Genomic DNA, 6,000 nt, shown 5'->3' on the forward strand with positions numbered 1-6,000 from the left:
CTATCCCCAGGACCATGGCCAACAGTGAAATGCACCTTATTACCATCAAGCCTGATGGGGTCGCCCAGCCTGGTGGGAAAGATCATCAAGTGTTTTGAGCAAAAGGGATTCTGCCTGATTGCTATGAAATTAATTCAGGCTTCTGAAGACCTTCTCAAGGAACACTACATTGACCTAAAGGACCATCGATTCTTTGCCGGCCTGGTGAAGTACATGCAATCAGGGCCTGTGGTTGCCCATGGTCTGGGAGGGGCCCAATGTGGTGAAGACAAGCCAAGTGAGCCTCGGGGAGACTAACCCTGTAGACTCCAAGCCTGGGACCATCCATGGGGACCTCTGCATCCACTTTGGCAGGAACATTATCCATGGCAGCGATTCCATGAGAGTGCAGAGAAGGAGAGTGGCTTGTGGTTTCAACCTGAGGAGCTGGTCGATTACAAGAGTTCTGCTCAGAACTGGATCTGTGAGTGACAAGAGAGCGGACCTCAGAGCTTTGCCCACTCCATCTCCATTGTCTGTCCCTCCTTCCCATGGGCAGGGGGCCAGGCTCTAGCAAATCCAGTTATTGTTAAGAATTCCCTTGTAATCTGAAGGGGAATTCCTGGAGCTGGGAATGCTCCCTATACAGTATTATGTGTTACCATCAGATTAAAATATTTCATCTCCCTCCCAAAAAATATGTACATGACAGACTATATCGAAAATTTCTTAAGGACTACCACAGTGTCTTATTTATGTATCCCCCATAATGCTTTGCACGCTTTAAGTTGCAAGTAATGTTACTTAATTGAATTGTTAAACTGCTTGCACTACTAAAGTTCTGCTTTACTAGAAATAGAGTATTTCTTCTACTTCTTATACTTCTTGCTAAATTTTACTCTCATAGGCTCAAATATAATAATAAATTAGGGTGACATATAAAACTGCTGGTTCTTGAAAATTAAGCCCTGGAAGTATTTTAATTTTATTATGAACAAAGAAGCTGTGTCATTTTTTTTCCTAAGAAATTAATTATACCTTTAGATGAGAGGCTATCATAGTGTGATTTCTAGACCACTGATGGCCCACAAGTGCCCTCTGAGTGGTCTTCAGGCTCATCGCTTGTAGTTTGCAGGTTTATAATAAGACACCATCTGTGCTTTTGTTGCTGCCATGACTTCATAATCTATTTATGATGGTCAATAAAATTCAAATATTACTTCAAGGGTACACCATTCATGCCCTTAATTCTAAAATTTGTTTTATTCTGCTGAGAAAAAGTGGGCAAATGAGGGGTTCACTGGATTTTATGTACAGCAACTGACCTGCAGATTGGTCAAGTATGGTAGCCATTCCTTCAGATAGCCTCTGGACAGAAAAGGCTGGAAACCTTTCAAGCTTTCTCACCTAATCTGTGTCATCACAAACCAAAGGTTTACTGTTGACCAGATGCATATGATTGCATCCGTCTCTTTGAATCAAAGACAGACTAGACATCAGCCATCAATAATAAAGGACAGAAACCAAAAACTGAGAGTCATCTGAGGCTACAGACATATCACCAAGACATGAATGGTGTTTTCAGTTCTGTAGAACCTACTTAAATAACTCCAACTAACCCATGTTGTGCCTGGTATTATTTATTTCCCCCATTTAAATGTAAGCCTCAGTTACTCTAGAAACCAGCTTGATAATGCATAACTTCTCCATTAGGAATATTTTTATGGAGCCCATCATTATGAATTCATTTGCTATTCACTGTAATAGCACATATCATAATGAATTCATTTAGTATTCATGGGGATAACACAAACATCATTTAGTAACTGGTTAATGAACTGAATGGGGCTCTTTATCCTTCCTGGGTTTTATAAGAAGCAATGCTCATTTATTTAAATCATCAGCTTCTTTTTCAACTTCATTTTATACATATACTACTTCTTCTTGTTCCTCAATGTCCAAGTATAATGCTGAGGTAAAGGACAGTTTTTCTGGATAAAAGGAACGCAACAACAAAGGGTCCCGAGACATGGAGATTGAGCTATTAAGTGTAATTATGTTTCAGTTCATTGCAGACCAGTTTTGACAATTTTATCCTGAAAATTAAAAATCACCAAAGAAATAATACTATTTATGCACCAGGCTCTGAGCTAAACTAAAAGTTTCATTAATAAGCCCACTGTGCAGATTAAAAAACAAAAACAACAAAGTACCAGAAAACTAAGTTATTTGTTCAAAACCAAATGAAAAATAACTGAAGAATTTGGAGTTCAAACCCAAGAAGTCCTATTCCAGATCTGTGGCCTTCACGGTGTGCTAAGCCACATGCTATCTTAGCTATCAGTATCCTAACTTTCCTTCTTTGTAAAATGATGTTCCTTATGTATCTTACCTAATAAAATCCTCTTGAAGCAATTTGTAAAATTAAAACACCAAATAGCTTCAATAACCTGTAGTAAATTACTAAACCAAGAATTGGCACGAGCCAGCCTCAGTCTGTGCATCATTTGGCTTGCAATTAGTTAATTATTTTCAAGTAGGGAACAAACTAAGCAATTCAGGACAAATTTTATGTGGAGTCCATGTTCTCAAGGTAACATACAACATATTGCAAAATAAAATACGGCATATTCTCTAAAAAAGGAAAGAGAAATACGGAAAAGAGAAAAAATAGGGTCTTCACTAGCAAAGTTAAGATCATAAGGGAAAGTCAAGTATGAGAGGGGGCACCAGTTATCACTGTAGATTTCCTCTTACCAAATAACACTGAATAACACCTGCAAGCCAAACAAAAATCTACATGCAAAAAACTAAAGGTCAGGAGGGAAGAAAGAATAGGCTCCCTCCCTTTTATACATGTGCACAAATTATTAGTCATTGATTTCACCCAAGAGATAAACAGAGCCTAAGAACCTGTGTGAATGAAATGGCATTTGAAGGAAATGGGATCTCTGAGTGCTAAGAAATTAGAGAAGCCAGGGGAAGGGATGAGAATTACTTATTAATGTATAGTCTTAGTTTTTCTAGAGAGGATTTAAGGTAAATAGAAAATAGAAAAATCTGAACACACTTTTTTTAAACAGCAGAATTATGGATGATATTGTTAGTAAGCCTATAAAGACTCCTTCAGTGACTAGAATTGATACTTGAATTTGGCTGTAAGTTTGCTAGAAGTTAATATGAAATGGTAAAATGGATTTCATACAGAAGCCATACTGAATAACACATTTCACGATGTCCTCGATGGTATTCCTGAACAATGAATACAAGGATGTGATTCATAAATCTATTCCTTATAGTATCCCTCAATAAAAGGGCTGAGGGCCTCAAACACCAAAGTATCTTTCGATTAAAGAGTTTTGCTAGCATGGTTCTAGCACAAGTATTTAGAACAGGTGAAAGCATTTAGCCCACCTCCTTAGTTTTAGAGATGTGAGAAGAGAAATACAAAGCCTTTAATTTGTTTATTCTCTTCTCCAAGCCCCATGGACTCTACATGTTGAAAGATGCTTCTCCTAGGAAAAGTATATTTGTAAGTTGATCATTCTCTCTCTCTCTCTTTTTAATGTAAACTGTTTATAACTCCTCATCAGAGCTTCTGATAAGCATGAACCAGACAGTTTCTCTATACTGAGTTGACCTAATTGAAGCCAAAAGAAAAGAAACAATGAAGTACTATGAGAGATCAATTTAAGGCTTCCCTCGGGCTTTTGCATAGTTAAAATAGTTGAATAGTTAAAAATCCTTCCCAACTCAGCCCCTGGCTTGAGTCACTGGATTAGGTCACAGGCAAAGGCCATAGATATACTAACTACATCGTTGGGGAGGAAAGAGAAGGCTGAGTAATAAAGACCAGAAAGGAGAAGAGGTGGTGGTGGGAGTGGGGGGGGGGGGACCCAAAATTTAAAAGAACAAAAAAGAGAGAGAATAAAAAGATAAAAATAGCTGTCAATTATGGAGTGCTTATACTATGTAGCCATGCCACTAGAGCAAGTGCTTTATAAATATCATCTCATTTATTCTTCATATTAGCACCCATTTAGAGATAAGGAAACTGAGGCAGAGAAAGTTCACACCAAGGATAGAGCCAGGATTTCATTTCCTGGTCTATCTGATTCCCAAACGCTTTGAAACGTTAACACTATCACTTCTCCAGCAAACTTTAAAAGATGAAAAGGAAGAGCTACACAAATGGAAGCTTTTTAAACGAAGGGCAGAGGAAGGAGTCAGGGGTGTGCAGGGGCATGTGCTAAGAAAAAAAAAGCTGAAGTGGCAGCTCACTGGCCCCAATTACTTTTATTGTGCCTCTATCTTGTAAAACACATGGAGGTTTTCATTACTACCACGTAATTGATGGTGGATCATATGGGAATGGACACAAGATGAAGTATACATATAAAAATAAATATGGTAAGAGGTTTTTGAAACCTCTCTGGCTTCTTAGCTCAGCACACTTTAGATTTGTCTCCCATTTTGGGCAGACTATCATGTTCCAGCTCCATTTCTAAAAGCCACCTCTTTGGCCCAGAAGACATCCTGGCTTTAAATAAAAGATAGGAAAAGTACTTCTCTGTCTTATGTGAAATACTCAAGACAAAATTTATAAAATGCAAGCAAGACACAAAATTCCATTCTTAAGGTAAACCTGTAATGGAGATACACAGGATATACAGAGGCTGAAGGGAGCAAAAATCTATCTCCCAAGTTAGTTGGGTGAAATAATTCTCTGGCTTGTTTTGCTCTCCATAAAAGGCAGAGTTTCAATGGGTTTGTTGTTGCCCCCATGCTGAAAAGGGCTGTCAAAGATTGCCTAAAATAGAAATAACCCTTAAGTAAGATAAAAACATAACCACTATACAACTTTTGATTTTGAACATCTAAAGATAGTGAGCAGCACTGATATTTGGATAGGAAGTTACTATAAAAAATGTAAAATCAAAGACAAGCTGACAGGATTGGAAATGCTCCACCATGGTGAGTAAACACAGCAATGAGAGTTGGACGTAGCAAAGCCTTTATATTAGGGTTGGCAGCCTTCTTGGAAATCCGTTCTCAGGTTTACAAAAAATCTTTTGTCTCAAACACTTCAGGTTTTGTTTGTTTGTTTGTTTGTTTGCAGAGAGAGCTGGTGCAAGACCTGGTACATGTCTTGGTCAAAGAGTCAATTTAGTCACTGTGTACCTTATATCTCACAAGTGCTGATGGCTGAAAAGGCAGGTGGTGAGCACACCTTACATCACTCACCTTACGGAAATATTATTCCAATAAAAAACACAAAAACTTCCAGGGGCGCCTGGGTGGCTCAGTTGGTTGAACGACTGCCTTCGGCTCAGGTCATGATCCTGGAGTCCCGGGATCGAGCCCCACATCGGGCTCCCTGCTCGGCGGGGAGTCTGCTTCTCCTTCTGACCCTCCTCCCTCTCATGCTCTCTGTCTCTCATTCTCTCTCTCACAAATAAAATCTTAAAAAAAAAATTAAAATCTTAAAAAGAACACACACAAAAAAAACTTCTGTTCACCTCTCTAAGTGTCATTTATGTGTCTCGCAGGCTAACAAGCTACACTGCTATTATGGGCTGAATTGTGTCTCTCCTAAATCATATGTTGAAGCCCTAACCCCCAGTATATCAGGGACTACATTTGGACCTAGTGTCTTTACAGAGGTACTTAAGTTAAAATGAGGCTATATTAAGATGGGCCCTAAATCCAATCTGACTGGTGTCCTTATTATTATTATTATTATTTTATTATTATGTTATGTTAATCACCATACATTACATCATTAGTTTTTGATGTAGTGTTCCATGATTCATTGTTTGCGTATAACACCCAGTGCTCCATGCAGAACGTGCCCTCTTTAATACCGATCACCAGGCAAACCCATCCCCCCAGCCCCCTCCCCTCTAGAACCCTCAGTTTGTTTTTCAGAGTCCATCGTCTCTCATGGTTCATCTCCCCCTCCGATTTCCCCCCTTCATTTTTCCCCTCCTGCTATGTTCTTCTTCTTTTTTTTTAACATAT

General features: G+C 38.8%; 1 pseudogene; it reads left to right on the forward strand.

The window, feature by feature from the left end:
- The first annotated feature begins 14 nt into the window (after positions 1-14).
- On the forward strand, positions 15-471 carry LOC112824314 (nucleoside diphosphate kinase A pseudogene; annotated as a pseudogene).
- Positions 472-6,000: the final 5,529 nt, after the last annotated feature.

The sequence above is a fragment of the Callorhinus ursinus genome, unplaced genomic scaffold (genome assembly GCF_003265705.2).
Source record: "Callorhinus ursinus isolate GAN/ISIS: 27379988/994484 unplaced genomic scaffold, GSC_fseal_2.0 scaffold9, whole genome shotgun sequence".
Taxonomy (NCBI): Eukaryota; Metazoa; Chordata; class Mammalia; order Carnivora; family Otariidae; genus Callorhinus; species Callorhinus ursinus.